This window comes from Callithrix jacchus, chromosome 7 (assembly GCF_049354715.1).
Source record: "Callithrix jacchus isolate 240 chromosome 7, calJac240_pri, whole genome shotgun sequence".
In the NCBI taxonomy this organism is placed as follows: domain Eukaryota; kingdom Metazoa; phylum Chordata; class Mammalia; order Primates; family Cebidae; genus Callithrix; species Callithrix jacchus.
Window position 1 is genome coordinate 158,334,098 of NC_133508.1, and position 18,183 is coordinate 158,352,280.

Below are 18,183 nucleotides of genomic sequence, written 5' to 3' on the forward strand. Positions count from 1 at the left end.
CTGTGGCTCACGCCTGTAATCCTAGCACTTTGGGAGGCCCAGGCGGGCGGATCACTTGAGGTCAGGAGTTCAAGACCAGCCTGGCCAACATGATGAAACCCTGTCTCTATTGAAAATAAAGAACAATTTGCCAGGAATGGTGGCACATGCCTATAATCCCAGCTACTCAGGAACTGAGGCAGGAGAATTGCTTGAACCTGGGAGGTGGAGGTTGCAGTAAGCTGGGCTGCAGCCTGGGACACAAAGTAAGACTCCATCACAAAAAAAAAGTTTGGGGGGTGGGCTGCGGCAGGAGGATGCCAGACCTCCAGGAGTCTGGGTGACAAAGCAAGAGCCTATTTAAAAAAGAAAAGATGGCGTTTTTACAAAGCAATTAAACACAGATGAAAATCCAGTAGAAAACCACAGGCACTGGGGCGTGGTGGCTTATGCCTGTAATCCCAGCACTTTGGGAGGCTGAGGCGGGCTGATCACCTCAGGTCAGGAGTTTGAGACCAGCCTGGCCAACATGGTGAAACCCCATCTCTACTAAAAATATAAAAGCCAGGATTGGTGGTGCGTGCCTGTAGTCCCAGCTACTCAGGAGGCTGAGGCAGGAGAATCACTTGAACCAGGGAGGTGAAGGTTGCGGGGAGCTGAGATAGCCCAATGCTCTTTGGCCTGGTGTCAGAGTGAGGCTCTATATTAAAAAAACAAGCAAACAAACAAACAAAAAAAAAAAAAACAGGAAAAGGACATGAATACACTACACAGGTAAATAAATACAAATGTCTTTTAATATAGGAAAAGTGTTCAACCTCGCTCATAAAGATTGAAAATCGGAACAATGAGAAAATCAGTTTTCACCTAACAGAATAGCAAAATTATAAAATCTGATAATATATATTGGTGAGGTAAAGATTTGGTGAGACGGGAGTCTAAAACATTTTTAGTAGGATTAAAAATTGTTGCTAAATTTGCAGGGCATTTTGGTACTGTCAAAATTTTAAAGTTATATTTACTTTTTCATGCTGCGACTTCACTCTCAGACATGTTTCTATGAATCTGCTTGCACTGAACATGAAGACATATTTACTTGCTCGCTCTGGCTGCATATATGCTAAAATTGGAAGGATACAGAGAAGATTGTCATGGCCTCTCCACAAGGATGACATGAATGAAGCATTCCATATTTTTAAAAAAATACATATTTACGCCGATATTCATTGCAGTATTATTTGTAGTCACCAAAACTGTAAGCAACCCAACACTGCTTATAGTAAGAAACTGGCTGCATAAATTATAGTGTATTCATTCAGAGGGATACTAAGCAGCCAATAAAAAGACAGGCCAGGCATAGTCACTTACACCTGTAATCCCAGGACTTTGGGAGGTCGAGATGGGAGGACCAGTTGAGGCCAGGAGTTTGAGACCAGCCTGGGCAATATGACAAGGCCTGACTCTACAAAAAATAAAAAATTAGCAGAGAGTGGTGGCACACACCTGTTGTCCCAGCTACTCTGGAGGCTGAGGCAGGAGGATAGCCCGAGCTCAGGAGTTAGAGGCTGCGGTGAGCTATAATCACACCACTGCACTCCAGCCTGGGAGACAGAGAAAGACCCTGTCTCTAAAAATAAAAAGAGTAAAAAGAATGAGGCAGCTTTATACTTACAGAATTATCTCTAAAGTGTAGTGTTAAGTTTACAAGAAAAGTATGGAAAAGTGTCTACGGAGTGATTCTATTTGAGTGATTTTTAAGTAGATTTTCTTAAATACGTAGATGTGCTTGTGTACATAAGAAACAAATCAGTATGGCTACTTCTAGAGAAGAAAACTGGGAAATGAGGGATCAGCGAAGGGAAGGAGAGTTTGTTTCCTTAAAAACATATGTGTGTGTACATATGTAATCTCCAAGTGCATGATTTTAAAAAATAATAGGCACATTAGTTAACGTTTTTTTGGTCGCAAGCAACAGAAACCATCTGTAGTTAATTTAAGCAGTAAATGAATTTATTAAAAAGTATTAAGCTCTCCAGGAGGACTAGAAACCCAGGTCTAGAGGCTACATAGCCAGAAGCAACCCCTAACATTGTACTACAGAACAATATCATGAAGTCATCGATGCCTCCACTGCATGGAAATCACTGCTCAGTGAATGCCCCAAGCCTGGATGCTGGTCCCTGCTGCTAGATCCGCCAGGACCACCACCACTGTAGCATCTGGAAGAGGAATGTCCTTATTGCAACTAATGCCATTGCTGCTGCAGAACAGATTCAGCAGTCTTTGCTATTTGAGGTCACTAGTTCCTGGGTCAAACACCAGTCCAGATCCTCATGCCTGTGCACACCTGTAAGGGAAGCTGCAAAGTAAGTATCTGACATTTTCAGCTGCTAAAGTAAAAGGCTGTTCTCTGTATATCCCATCAGGACCTATAATGTGCTGAATGTGTCAAAATATAGAGCATTTAGATAACAGAGGTGGAGAGAGAGAGAGGAAAATAAAGAAGGAAGGAGTTTCACATCAATTTTCACTTTGCTTGGGGGAAAGTATCCTGGCTGCCATATGACATACTCACTTTCCTGTGTCTTTTGCATGTACCGTTGTTAAGAATCACAGGACTTCAGAGTAGAAAGTTCCCAACAGAGGATTTAATTCAAAAGCATTGTTTTCTAGTGGAGAAAACAAACTCAAGTAAAGTGTGGGAAAACTCAAGTGCCCAGGATTACTCAATGAGAGTTTCCGATTATGTGATTAGGGTCTCCCAGTCCGGGGTCCAATCCTCCATAGAATCTTCAGGTATTATGAGCACTTCAGCCAAGGCTCTAATGCACAATCAAAATGCAGATTTGCTTCTGGTAGGGCTTCTTGAAGAAACTGGTGCTACTTATTATTACAAATATTATTAAACATTTGCATAGGACTTTAATTTTTTGAATTTTTATTTTTAAATAGTAAAATAGTTTAAGAAAACAAAAATATAGAAGGATTTAATGTAAATGGTAAAATTCCTACCTTTATGTAGGTCTCCTACTCCCTAGGAATAACCAGTGTTGAAAGTATGCTTAGTATCTTTCTTTTTCTATGTGTATGCACATATATTTGTATGTATTTATAGACATACACATACCACATATATAACATTTTATACTTTGCGTTCTCACTCTATATGCATCATGGATAACTGACACTTGAGTGCCAGTAAGTTATGACTAGGTTGGGAAGCACCACATGGAGACACAGTGCCTGAGGAGAGGATATCACAGACCATGAGAGGCTTGGTGGTAAGGTGATATTTTTGGTCCAGTGAGCCTCATGGTGTTATTCAAAATTATTCAAAGAGTAAATTGCCTCAGGAAGAAGACTACCAGCTATAATCAGGGCTGCTTCAAAACATGAAGGAACCTCCGAAATAATCTCGTTCAACCTCATTTGTAGGTGAGGAACCATTTTCCTGGGAATTGGGGTGATTAGGGACCTTGCCCAAGATTGCCCAAGCAGGAGAGTGCCAGAGTTGGGACTTCTTTCTTTCTCCAAGACCCTGGTTCATTGCATTGTGTGTCATTGCTTTCTGCAACTTTCAGAGGAGAAGGAGAGCAATAGTTAGTTGGAAAACACACATATGCTCACATTACACTTGATTTCTCAGACCGTAGTGCTGGTATTCCCTGCCTGACTTTGCGTCCATGAGTTCTTCCAGGAAGTTTTACTGTTAGCTTTTCTATTGCCTATGATACGCCTTATTAACGATCTCCTCTAACCATATTAGAGTGTGAAGAGGGCTCTAATATCAGGGTAAGCAAAATATTCTTAGGGCATCAGGAAGCGTTGCCATGGGAAAGGAAGGCTGAGGATATTCTAGGACTTCTGACCTACTCCATAGGTACAGCACCCCTAAGCTTGGGCACGGGATTAGTGCCAGGCTTGCTTTCCTTGGCTGGAATCTGCTCACGAAGGCTGCCCATGAAGACCTACCCCATCCCAGAAGCATCTATTTCCTGACACCTCAAGCATGTGAAGGCTTAATAAATAACAGGTCATGCCATGATGACAGGGACAGACCTGTGTGACCCACAGCTCAGAGCCACCCTCAATTGTCTCTGCTCAATGGCAGAGTAGTAAGTACTGTGGGTATGGAGCTGGGAGGCTGAGCTAAATCCTAGCTATCTTACTAACCAATTGTATGACTCTAGGCCTTAAACTCTCTGAGCTTTAATTTTCTCATCTGTAAAATGGGAAAGATAAATGCTTTCCAGGACTAGTTACAGTTTCTAACATCTGTTGTTTTTAATGTGCATTACAGGTATCATCTCATGAAATCCTCATGACTAAACAAGCAGGGGGAGCTATTATTGTTCCTCTTTTGCAAATGTGGAAACTAAGTTTTAGAGAAGATAATCTGCTTGCAAGTTCACGCAGCAGCATGTGCAGAGATGGGATTCTGAGGCTCGCTGGACTCTGAAGTCAGTGTCATACTCGCTCCACTTGACCATGAACACACTTCATGAACTCTGAAGTACAAACAAGGTACAGAGTGTAAGATTTAGTCATTGTCCTCAAGTCTAAATTCAAACTATGTTTGTCTATACAGTTTATGGGGCTTTTTTCTTTTTCTTTTCTTTTTTTTTTTGAGACTACTCTGTTGCCCAGGCTGGATGGAATGCAGTGGCGCGATCTCGGCTCGGTGCAAACTCTGCCTCCCAGGCTCAAGTTAATTCCCTGCCTCAGCCTCCTGAATAGCTGAGATTACGGATGGCCACCCCCAAGGCCAACTGATTTTTTTTGTATTTTTAGTAGAGATGGGGTTTCATCATTTTGGCCAGGTTCATGATCCACCTGCCTTGGCCTCCCAAAGTGCTGGGATTACAGGCATGAGCCACTGTGCCCAGCCTATCTGTAAAGTTTTAAAGTTCAATGAAATAGGATTTGGTTAGAATGAAAAGGTGGAGAAAGAGAATTTCAATGTTAGTTGCCTTATCTTTAGTCCCTTACAACAATATGCGATTATCTGGTAAGAGTACTCGGTTAGCAAGAAGAAAACCAGTTCTTTCCCATACTTGCTCTGAACTTTAGGCCGTTCATTTAAGCTGTTTTAACTCATCTGTTAGAAGTCCTAATGAATGAGCTCTAAAGGGTCTTCTTGCCTGATAATCCTCAAACTCCATTCTCAAAACTTCCTGCAATCTGGAGTCTCCCTGCCCTCCATGGAGAGGGCGGGACAGAGGCATGAAGACAGGGAGGCGATCCTCAGGTCAGCCAGGGCTTACTCAAGGTCCTGCGGGGCAACAGGGAGAGTGGATGGGGACTCGAGCCAGAGCCCTGGTGGGATGGGCGGGTAATTATAAGGAAACATTGCAGAGAAAGTTTCTGTTGTGGTTGTTCCCTTTGTTTACTTTAGGCAGTTCTGTCATTTTTTAACTGACCCTTCCCAGATGAGATCGTCAGTTTTCAGCTGGGTAAAGTCAGGCCCTTGAAACTGATGGGGTATTTGAATCCTCTGTGGCTCAGTTGCTGGAGGGGGGCCAGGGCAGCTGAAACTCCCCCGCCCTTTCAGGGAAGTGAAGCCAGGGCTACAAACTTGCTGACAGTGGCTGGTGGCCTGTAAACCCAAACATCCTCCTCTACTCCGCCTCGCCTCGGTGTAGCAATGTGAAAAAACAGCCATGAGCTTTCCAGAGCAGGGGAAGGCTCTGGCCAGATTCCCTTCCAGCTACTCCCCACTGTACTCACAGCCACACAGTACAAGGTTATAGTTACAGCTGAAAACTGCTGACGTCTTTCTGGTTGTTGTACAAATAACAATTAATAGAACACACACCAAAAAACAAACTTTTCTTCATGGCTAAAGATTCACATAGTTGAGTCAAACCTAAATAAACATACTCCCTTTGCTTTTCCTGTTTTCTTAAGTTTGAATAATAGTCATGTAGCTGTTTAAGAATCAGCCAGAAGGAAAACTCATCTGCTTCGTACTTTCCCTAACTTGTCCAGTTTCTTTCGCCTTCGGATACCAAAAAACAGTCTTTCATTCGTAAGATTAGAAACTTCTGGCCAGCAGGTCTGAGTAAGGCTGAGCTGAAGCGGGATGAAACCAGGTGGAAGGGCTGCCTTTTTTAATTATAGAATTTTAAGCATTGACGGGACTCAAAGCTACTCAATTCTACCTCTTCGTTTTGCAGATGAAGAAACAGTCCTGAGAGGTTAGGATGGGCTTAATGTCACACAGCCTGTATCGGAGGGGAACCCAGAACCCAGGTCTCCATACCCCTAGTTTGGCACTCCACACTCCTAGTCCTCTCTAAGCATGAAGAGATATATACACATATATATATATACACATGGGCTTCCTGCATCTGCTGCTCTCTAAACAATGTGGAGACCTATTCCGCAGGGGTGTTGTTTATTCTAAGGTGAGAGAATGAATGTTGATGAGAGCGCCTCAAAGACAGAACATAGCTACATGCTCTCCAGTGTCCAGTGTGTGTATATATATATATGTGTATATATCTCTTCATGCTTAGAGAGGACTTGTGTACTAAATATATATATACTTAATATATTATATATATTTTATATATAATGTTATATATATATTCTGCATATATACAGTATATATGTAACATATATACTATATGTATAGTATATATGTTACATATATATGTATTATATATATATACAGAGTATATATACATCATATATATATACAGAGTATATATGTATCCTATATATATAGAGTATATATGTATCTTATATATATACAGAGTATATATGTATCCTATAGAGAGAGAGTATATATGTATCCCATATATATACAGAGTATATATGTATCCTATATATAGAGAGTATATATGTATCCTATATAGAGAGAGTATATATGTATCCTATATATATACAGAGTATATATGTATCCTATATAGAGAGAGTATATATGTATCCCATATATATACAGAGTATATATGTATCCTATATATAGAGAGTATATATGTATCCTATATAGAGAGAGTATATATGTATCCTATATATATACAGAGTATATATGTATCCTATATATATACAGAGTATATATGTATCATATATATATATACAGAGTATATATGTATACATATATATATATCTTCATGCTTAGAGAGGACTTGTGTATTAAAATGTTAAATAAAAGTATATAATCCCTGTCTTTGAAACACCCAATTATCTTGCAGTTCTTATCCACTAGGTATAGATTCTTTAGGAGAAGAGAGGCAGTTGACATGTATAGAACACCTGCTATGTGCCAGGTTTTTCCCACATTTTCTGATTCAGTTTTCAGCATACTATGGGGGAGGTATTATTACACCTGTTCCGTAGATGATGAAACTGAGAGGTTGGGGACACTTGCTGAAGTTGATGGAACTAGGAAGTCGTGGACTCAGGATTCGGATCCGGATCTCATCTGCAGCTCGCAGACTGTGTGCACCACATTGTCACGGCCACTGTGCACATCACAGCGTACAGTTACATACGGCCCACTTTTCAAAATTATGACCTAATTTTTATAATCACCGCCTTTGTGGATGTATTCACTCACTCGGTAAATATTTATTAAGCAGCTATGCCGTGCCAGGAACAGTCAAGACACTGTGGATACAGTAGTGAGCAAAATACATAAATCCTTGCTCTCATAGAGCACAGGTTACAGGAGGTGGAATAGACAGCAGCTCAAATAAACAAGTCAAATAACATGGTAAGTGTTGGAAGAATAAAGCAAGGAAGAAGAATAGGCTGTGCTAGACGCTGAGGGATGGGAGGAAGACAGAGAATTTAAATAGGATGGTCAGGAAAACAAAGTATCATTACTACATTTGAACGAAGATCTGAAGGCAGCGAGGGAATAAGCTAATGGCTATTATGGCTGAGTCGTATTCCATGGTGTATATACACATTTTCTTTATCTACTCATTGGTTGATGGGCCCTTGGTTTGGTTCTATACCTTTGCAATTGTCAATTGTGCTGCCCTAAAGATATACATGCGGGTGTCTTTTTGATAAAATGACTTATTTTCCTTTGGGTAGACAGTCAACAGTGGGATGGCAACTTTTAGTTCTTTGAGAAATCTTCATATTGTTTTCCATAGATGTTGTATTCATTCACATTCCCACTGGTAGTGTATCAATGCTCCCTTTTCCCTGCATCCATGACGTCTAGTGCTTTCTGGATTTTTAATAATGGCCATTCTAGTTCATGTGAAGTGCTCTCATTGTGGTTCTGATTTGCATTTCCCTGATGACCAGTGATGTTGAGCTTTTTTTCGAGTTTGTTGGCCATTTGTATATCTTCTTTTGAGAAGCATCTATTCATGTAATTTGCCCACTTTTTAATGGAATTATTTGGTTTGTTTCTTGCTGATTTTTTTAACTCCTTGTGGATCCTGGACATTAGTCCTTTGTTGGATGTATACTTTGCAAATATCTTCTCCCATTCTGCGGGTTTTCTATTTACTGTGATGATTATCTATTTTGCTGCACAAGAGCCTTTTAATCAGGTTCCATTTATTTATTTTAATTTTTGTTGCATTTGCTTTTGGGGTCTTAGTCATATACATATATATATGTATATATGTATGTGTGTGTGTGTGTGTGTGTGTGTATATATGTTACCCAGGCCAATGTGAAGAAGAATTTTTCCTGTGGTTTATTCTATAATTTTTATGATTTCAGGTATTAGATTTAAGTCTTTATTTCATCTTAAGTTGATTTTTTATATGTGGTGAGAGAGTTGGATCCAGTTTCATTCTTCTATCCAGTGGCTATCCAGTTTTCACAGAACCATTTATTGAATAGGGTGTCCTTTCCCTGATTTATGTTTTTGCATGCTTTGTTGAAGATCAGTTGGTTCTAAGAATCTGGCTTTATGTCCAGGGTCTCTATTCTGTTCCACTGGTCTATGTATCTACTTTTATATCAGTACCATGCTGTTTTGGTTACTATAGACTTGTAGTATAATTTGAAATCAAGGAATGTGATGCCTCCAGATTTGTTCTTTTGGCGTAGGATTGCTTTGGCTATTTAGGCTCTTTTTTGATTCCGTATGAATTTTACATTTAAGTTTTTAAAGAATTGCTGAGTGCTGTGTTGAGAGTAGACTAGGAGGCAGGGAACAAGGGTGAAAGCAGAAATGCCAGTCAGGAGGCCATTGCAATAATTCAGGTAAGGGATAATGGTGACTTAATCTGGGGTAATACACAATGCAGTGAAAACTGAAGCAATTCAGAGTATATTTTGACAGTGAAGCTAGTAAGACAATCTGCCATCTTTACCTACCATGATGTCATAAAACATGCTTCTGTTTTGGTGATTTCTGTTTTTCCTGCTTGCACTATTACAGATAATATTTTCACTGACGTTCCCACTCACACTTTTTGCATGTCGTATTTCCTGACATAAATTCCCAGGAGTTGGATTACTTAGTTGAAGATGTGATCATCCTTATGAGTCTTGCTACAAGTTGTCATATTACTTAGTAAGTTCCACCCGTAATACCTTAGGGATCTTTAATTTGAAATGCTCCAGAATTCCTGCCTCCCAGCATCTCTAACCCTCTCTCCTATGATGGTTTTCCTTTTCTTAACCTTCTCTCTTTCTTTCTGGGGAGCTTATAAAAGGGAAGGTAACAAAGAGGGACAAAAGTTAGAGCTGGCACAGACAGAGGTAAGAAAAGACAGAAAGGAATTTCTTCATTTTTTTTTTCCTTCCAGCCCTGAGAAAGGCCCAGCTGCTTCCCTTAGTTGGATAAAAATCTTCTCCTGTAAGAATCAGCAAGCTAACAACACTGCTTACTTAGAGACCTTTTTGTCTTCTGGGGAGATCAATGGACTTTACAATTCCAATTATCTTTCATAATATCCCCTGGTGTTAGAACAAACTGCCTCCTCTGAACAAACGTTCCTCTCACCAGGGTGGGAAGTTTACCAAACTTTTTGGTTCCTTTATTTCCCTCCTCCATCAGGTTGGTCCCCCTTTCAAATGACCCATCCCCCATCTCCACAACTCAAAAGTGTACCTGCTCAGTCCTCCTTATCCAATTTCATCCTAGGTGGGAAAGAAAATGTTTTAATTGTTTCTTAGAAATGAAGATCTTTTAACAATTTTAGAATCAACTTGTCAACTTCTGCTACTCCTAAAATGTACATGGGAATGCAGAGACTCATAAAACACAAAACAATGAAGAACAAAGTTGGTGGATTCACACTTCCCAATTTCAAAATTTAGCACAAAACTACAGTAATCAAGACAGTGTATTACTGGCATAAGGACAAACATACAGATCAATGGAACAGAATTGAGAATCACAAATAAACTCTAACAGTTACTCAATTGATTTTCAACAAAAGAGCCAAGACAATTCAATGGAGAAAAAAAGGTCCTTTCAACAAGTGATGCTGGGAAAACTGGATCTCCACATGCAAAAGAATTAATTTGGACCCCTAAGATTGTACACAATAATTAATTCCAAGTTAATCATAGGCCTAAATGTAGCAGCTAAAAGTGTAAAACTTTAGAGGAAGACTAACTCCTTTGACTTGTGTTAAGCAGTAAATCTTTGTGATCTTGAGTTAGGCAGTAGCTTCCTAGATGCAACATCAAGAACACAAATAAAGAGAAAAAAACACTCGATAAGTTAAACTTAATCAAAATAAAAACTTTGTGCTTCAAAGGACACCAACGAGTGAAAGAACACCCCCACAGAATAGGAGAACATATTTGCAAATTATATATCTGATAAGGGTCTGGAATATAAAAACACGAATCAATAAAAAATGACAAATGATCTAATTAGAAATGGACAAAGGATTACAAGATATTTTTCAAGAGAAAATATACAAATAAGCACATGAAAACATAAATCAAAAGCACAATGAGATATCACTTCTCACCCATGAGAATGGCTATAATAATATAGGCAGAAAATAATAATTGTTGGTAAGGATGTGGGGAAATTGGAAAGCTCAAACACTGCTAGTGGCTCAGAAAATGGTGCAGCCACTTTGGAAAAGTTTGACAGTCCCTCTAAATGCCAAAAATAGAGTTACCATATGTCCCAGCAATTCTTTTACCTTGGGAATCTACCCAAAAGCAACGAAAACGGATTTCCCTACAAAAACTGTTCACAGACACTTTGTTCATAATAGCCAAAAAGCTGAAGCAACTCACATGTCATCAACAGATGAACAGATAAACAAAATGTGATATATCCATATAATGAAATGTTATTTGGCAATAAATAGAAATGAAGTACAGATAGATGCTACAATATAGATGAACTTCAAAAACATTATGCTAAGTGAAGGAAGCCAGTCACGAAAGACCACATATTATATGATCCCATTTATATAAAATACCCAGAATAGGCAAATCCATAGAAACAGAAAGCAGATTAGTGTTTGCCTAGGACTAGGGGAAATGGAGGGGTGGGGCATGGGGGGATGGAATTGATGAGGGACTGCTAATGAATACAAGGTTTCTTTTGGAGTCGATGAAAATATTCTAAAATTAATTATGGTAATGGGTGCACAGCTAAATAAATATACTAAAAACCATTGAATTGTGCACTTTAAATGCAAATTTTGTAGGATACAAATTACATCTCAATAAAGCTGTTTTTAAAAAGTGGCTTCTTGTTTGCTTTTGAAAAAAGACACCTGATTGTTTGGTTCAGTGCCCTCAAAAATGTGTTCATGTAATGCATGAAGGAGCATGCTATGAGATCGGCCTAAGGAGTTGCCAGTAATAAAATCTAGAGGTAGAGAAGGCCTGGGAAAGAGGCACAATCATCTCATGTTGGAAAACCAAGGGCAAAACGGAAAGGAAATCGGGGAGTGGAATTTGCTGAAAACTTTACTCCAACTTTACAGAACTAGGGCTGAGGTGGTTCAAAGCAAAGCTACAAAGCAAATATTAAGAGGAGAGAAACTTCACTGATCTGTTGAATATATGAGGCCTTGTACAACTCACAGGGATTATTGGTTAGAAGTATGCAAGCACTGTAGTCAGTTGGAAGAAGAGTGATGATTGCAGTTGCCAAATTTGTATCAAGACAAAATTATAATATGATCCTGCAAATAGCCAGAAAAAAACGCAAAAGTTCACCACCACCCCCTACAAACAAAGTTGTGAATTCATGTTAGGTCATTTTCTGAGAAACCGGTCCTTTCTGTAAGCTCAAGTTCATGTATATACTCTTATTTATACAGATTCTTGAATCTCAAGATGTTTTAGTGTTTTTCAACATGGTAACTTTTAAATTTGTTTATTTACTTATTATTTATTTATTTATTTTCTTTTGAAATTTCAAAATATTTATTGAACAAAAGAACATAAGCCCCAAAGAAAATATGACAAACTTTATACCTAAAATGTACTTTTCCCCTAACTAATATAATTGCTTTCTGTTCATGGTTTACAAAATGACTGATGTTTCCCTTCTATCCCTTTGTACCTATGTGTATTTAGCAGAAATGTTCTTAGCTCTGGCTACAGGCACACAGAAACTTGCTATCCATGATTATGTTCAAATGTTTATTTCCTTTCCCCAGAATAAACTGGGGAACTGGCACTGTGTGGATTGATCACAGCACAGGTACTCAGGAAGCTCCGATCACCCTGAGTTTCACATTTATGAGAAAAAAATGGACGCAGTGGCTCGATAACAGGAATGTCGCTGAATGTGTAGATATGGCACCCATCACCAACATTATAAAAGGAAATGGACCTCATACCTACATCCAGGTAAATCCCCACTCTGTGCACCTGGGGACTCACCCAGAGAAAAGCCAAAGGCATAGCGCTGGCGGCAAAGATCTGTCCTTTTCTGGAACCCACAGTCCAGAAGCCGAGTTCCGAAGAAAGTACAACGTCCCCCTGTCCATTTACAGATTCCTTACAAATGGCCACATCCCATATTTTGCTGCTGCCCACATCCACCTCCCCGTCAGTAATGGTGGCCGGAAGTGAAGCGAGAGCCCCCAGGATGCACAGCGCGGAGCTGAACCTTCCCGCCTGCTCTTTCCTGTTCTGTCTGAAATCCCCACGTCGGACGCTCCTCGGGTCTTCAGAAATGGTAAGATCATTGCTGGCTGTGTCCACATCCGAGGTCGTATCCACCTGAAACTTCTTCATCCTTGGCTAGAATGGATTTCCGCTTGGGCTCTGGTTCCTTGATGATGGAAATCCGTGCCCTCAGCTTGTACTTGCGCTTGATGTCATTCTTGTGAGAGGCCGCAGAACATAAAGGGGATAGTACACCTGCCCCGTGGAGCTTCCTCCGCAGTGAACGGACGCACTGCGGGCAGCAGGCACATCCACATTTCAATTGCCCCGGTTCTTCGAGATCATGTAGACAAACAGGACATCTAATTACTTGTTTGACGTGTTCAGCCATGGCAAATGTCTTCCCGAGTTTCCTCCCCTGGCCTCCAGCTGCTTCTGCTGACAGCTCAGATCTCTTTATTTATTTATTTATTTATTTATTTATTTTGAGATGGAATTTCGCTCTTGTTGCCCAGGTCGGAGTGCAACGGTGCGATCTCAGCTCACTGTAACCTCCACTTCCCGGGTTCAAGCAATCCTCCTGCCTCAGCCTCCCAAGTAGCTGGGATTACAGGAGCACACCACCATGCCAGGCTAATTTTTTTTTTTTTGAGATGGGGTTTCGCTCTTGTTACCCAGGCTGGAGTGCAATGGCACGATCTCGGCTCACCGCAACCTCCGCCTCCTGGGTTCAGGCAATTCTCCTGCCTCAGCCTCCTGAGTAGCTGGGATTACAGGCATGCGCCACTGTGCACAGCTAATTTTTTGTATTTTTAGTAGAGACGGGGTTTCACCATGTTGACCAGGATGGTCTCCAGCTCTTGACCTCGTGATCCACCCGCCTTGGCCTCCCAAAGTACTGGGATTACTGGCTTGAGCTACCGCTCCCAGCCTGTTTTTCTGTTTTTTGTTTTTTTTTTTTATAGTAGAGATGAGTTTTACCATGTTGATCAGGCTGCTCTCGAACTCCCAATCTCAAGGTGATCCGCTCACCTTGGCCTCTCAAAGTGCTAGGATTATAGGCTCGAACCACCGTGCCTGACCTATTTATTTATTTATTTAATTGATTTTAACTTTTATTTTGGACTCAGGGGTATATGTGCAGGTTTGTTACATGTGTATATTACATAACACTGAGGTTTGGGGTGTGAATGATCCTCACCTAGGTAATGAGCATAGTGACCAATAGGTAGTATGTCAACCCTTGTCCCCCTTCCTCCTTCCCGCCCGGACTGCCTGTCGTTCTTATCATTATGTCCATGAGTACCCAATGCTTAACTCCCACTTGTGAGAACATGCTAACACATGTGGTTTTCTGTTTCTGCCTTAATTCACCCAAGATAATGACCTCTAGCTACATGCATGTTGCTGCAAAGGATGTGATTTTTTTTTGTGCCTATGTATTATTCTAGACTGTGTATATACCACATTTTAAAAAATCCAATCTGCTGTTGATGGACACCTAGATTGATTCCCTGTCTTTGCTACTGAGAATAGTACTATGATGAACATGTGGGTGCATGTACCTTTACAGAATGATTTATTTGCCTTTGGATATGTACTCGGTAATGAGGATTGCTAGGTTGAAAGGTAATTTTGTTTTAAGGAGATCACCAAACTGCTTTCCATGGTGGCTGAACTAATTTACATTCACACCAACAGTATTCTTGGCAGCCTCACCGGCATCTGTGGCTTTTTTACTTTTTTTTGTGTGTGTGTGTTGTGAGAGACAGTCTTGTTTTGTTACCCAGGCTGGAGTGCAGTGGTGCGATCTTGGCTCACCGCAACCTCCACCACCCAGGTTCAAGCGATTCTCCTGCCTCAGCCTCCTGAGTAGCTGGGATTACAGGCACACGCCACCACACCTGGGTAATTTTTGTAGTTTTAGTAGAGATGGGGTTCCACCACGTTGGCCAGGCTGCTCTCCTTAGGTGATCCACACTCCTCGGCCTCCCAAAGTGCTGGGATTACAGGCGTGAGGCAATGAGCCCGGCCTTTTTAATAATAGCCATTCTGATTGGTGTGAGATGGTAGGTATCTCATGGTTTGATTTGCGTTTCTCTAATTATCAGTGTTATTGAGCATTTTCCCATGTTTGTTGTCTGCTGTATGACGTCTTTTGAAAAGTATCTGTTCCTGTCCTTTGCCCACTTTAAAAATTTTGTTTAATTTATTTATTTATTTATTTTTGAGACAGTCTCATTCTGTCACCCAGGCTGGAATGCAGTGGTGCTATCTGGGCTCACTGTAGCCTCTGAGTTCAGTGATTCTCCTGCCTCTACCTCCTAAGTAGCCGGGATGATAAGCGTGTGCCACCATGCCTGGCTAAATTCTGTATTTTTAGTAGGGGAGGTTTCACCATGTTGGCCAGGCTGGTTTGAACTCCTGACCTCAAGTGATCTGCCTGCCTCAGCCTCCCCCAAGTGTTGGATTTACAGGCGTGAGCCACTGTGCCCAGCCTGCCCACTTTTTAATGGGGTCATTCTTTGGTTGTTGAATTGTTTAAATTTCTTATACATTCTGAATAGACCTTTATCAGATACACAGTCTGTGAATATTTCTAAATTTTTCCCCAAACATTAGATCTTCTTCAATACATGTTGTATCTGATGTGTTCATATTGGAAATAAGATATTAAAAATAAGAACATAGGATAAGTTAAAATAAGTAATATAATGGTAACTCATGGCATCTAGTAAGTCACACACATACACATACCATCCCCAAAAGCTCAAAGCCTGTCAAGATACAATTCACACCAGTGTTGGCTTCTTCCTTATGTGTCTTATCCCTGCCTACCCAAAAGCCTGTCTCCTCCTCACAGCCCTGTCTTATAGAGTAGAAAGGACAGAATAGCTGTGACCGGGGCTTACTCATCTGTACAGTCACTAGATGGTAATAGTTATAATAATTAACATGTGTAAAGGGCTTTGCATCATATAAGCCACCACTGCACATATGATTTTAATTTAATTTTAATCTTTATAGAAATTTCTCTCCTCCTCCTCCTCCTCCTCCTCCTCACCTCAGACGGGGGTATAAAGGCTTAGGAATGAAGTCACTTGCTGAGATCTCTCACTGTGCTTTTTCCTCAAGTATATAAGCATTCCTGATCCTCTTGAGACAACCTTTCTCTCTTCTTTCACACCCAAGCTTTTTAGAGTAGTTTGCACAAGCTGCCTTCCTCTCTTTGCAGTCATGTTGCTAATTTTTCCCTGTCTAACGAAAGTGGTAACACTGCATCAGGTCACATTCTGAAAGATTGCACTCATCCACCTACTGCAGTTTGGATCATACATAGGTATTAAACACAACTTGAGGCGTGTCCTTGACTACTGAGGAAAGTAGGCAAACCCTGGGCAGGCACTCAGACTTGGGAAGCTGGCAGCATTCCTCTGATGTCTAAGGAGCTTTCCATTTGGCTATCCTCCCTGTCCTTTCCTTTCTGTAGGGAAGGAAGGAAAGAAGGAAGGGAGGGAGGAAGGAAGGGAGACAGGAAGGAAGGGAGACAGGAAGAACATTCTCAAAACAAAGTCATCTTACTGCAAATTCTGCTGTTTCCTTTATTAAATCCTTTCCAATTCACTGTTGTTGTGGTTGCTAAAATAAAGCACAAATTTTTACCACTTGTAAAGAGGGCTTGTGAGAGATGGTTCTTCTGCTCCAGAATTGTTACTCCGTCTCCCATCACAATGCCTGAGATTCCTGCAGTTAAACTTCAGTAATGATGTTGCTCTTGGAAGACTTTCTGATTGAGCAGATTGAAGAAGCTGAATGTGATAGGAGGGGCAAGAAGACTGCAAGAAACAGAGACTGGCTTGATGGCCCGCTTCATCTATTCAGTCCTCTGCCCTCCCAGTAGCACTAACAGTATTTCCTGTTCTGTTATCTGAAGTGTGAGGTTGGCACCTCTGTGATGACACAAGTGCCCACTTCCAGCCACGGCAAGCAACCTTTCCTCCAGACTGAGATGGTTACCTCTATTCTTCGTATTCTGACCTTCCAGCTGCAAAAGTAGGGCCCAAATCTCACCTTCTCAAGTTCTGAGGTAGTGAACCTGAAGAGGTGCAGCTCTAGAATTCCAAGGATTTCTCCACCTTCCCGGTGTTTGAAATCTGCACTAAGTTCTGTATATTTCCCACACTTTCCATTCCCTTTCCTGTCATTTCTTAGGGTCCCCTTTGATAGCAAAGGGGTCAAATGTAAACAGGGTAGGCCATGGGCAGAATCATCAAGTAGGTAACATAGGTCTTCGCTGCTCCCATCTGCTTCCTTTCGCCTCCCTCCACTGAAGGCAGGAAAGAATCTAAAAATAGTCATCATACCTTAATGTAAATTCAACATTCTCTTAACTGTATCTCACAGGGGCTTTATTTTAGTTAAAAATTTTTTAAAAGTTCTTTTGGCCACTTCTAGAAGCAGCCTTTCAAGCAGGCAGCAAAGGCATTTTTAGGGAACATCTTCAGGAGTCTTCACCTGGGAACCACCCCAAGCAGGGAGCTCCTCAGACACATTCTCGTCCCCCAGAACCTCGTGCTCACCACGCTGAACTGCGTAGAGAGTTTGAGATAAAATGGCCCCCAGCCATTCACTTCTGGCACCTTCCTCCAGCTTCTACATTTCTGGTCGCTTTTCTGTCATCGCCCAGCTTCTTCGGTCAGTACCTGGTGAGACTCATGGTGACCCGGGAAGGCTGCATGGAAGAAGTAGAGGACAGGCTGTCCTCTGATGATTTATTAAAGTCTGTGGCTTCTTACTCCTCCACAAGACTCCTCATCAGAGGGTGCGGCTTGGCTCATGCTGGGCACTCAGGAGCTTTGTGGTGGGTATCGGTTTGAGCTTCCTCCCCTTTGCTTTCGATTCAGTGCTTTCCTGTTGCAGGCTGAACAGCTCTATTTAACCGCAGCCTCACAACAGCCACCACTGCATGCAAACTGGATCCATCTAGGGGCAAGTACAGGGCAACCAGAGGACAAGGGGTTGAGAGGTAAGACAGGAGACTGCTGGAAGTCAGCTGAAAATGAAAAATTCCAAAGCTAGAACATCATGATGATTAACAACCAAGAACACTTTCCAGTACCATGAAAAAAATATGTTCTAGCTTACATTCAGCTATGATTTTAAAAAACGGAACCGTAAGTTAAT

At 41.1% G+C, this 18,183-nt stretch overlaps 1 pseudogene; it reads left to right on the plus strand.

The window, feature by feature from the left end:
- Positions 1-1,075: 1,075 nt before the first annotated feature.
- Positions 1,076-1,176, plus strand: LOC118143385 (U6 spliceosomal RNA; annotated as a pseudogene).
- The last annotated feature ends 17,007 nt before the right edge of the window (positions 1,177-18,183 follow it).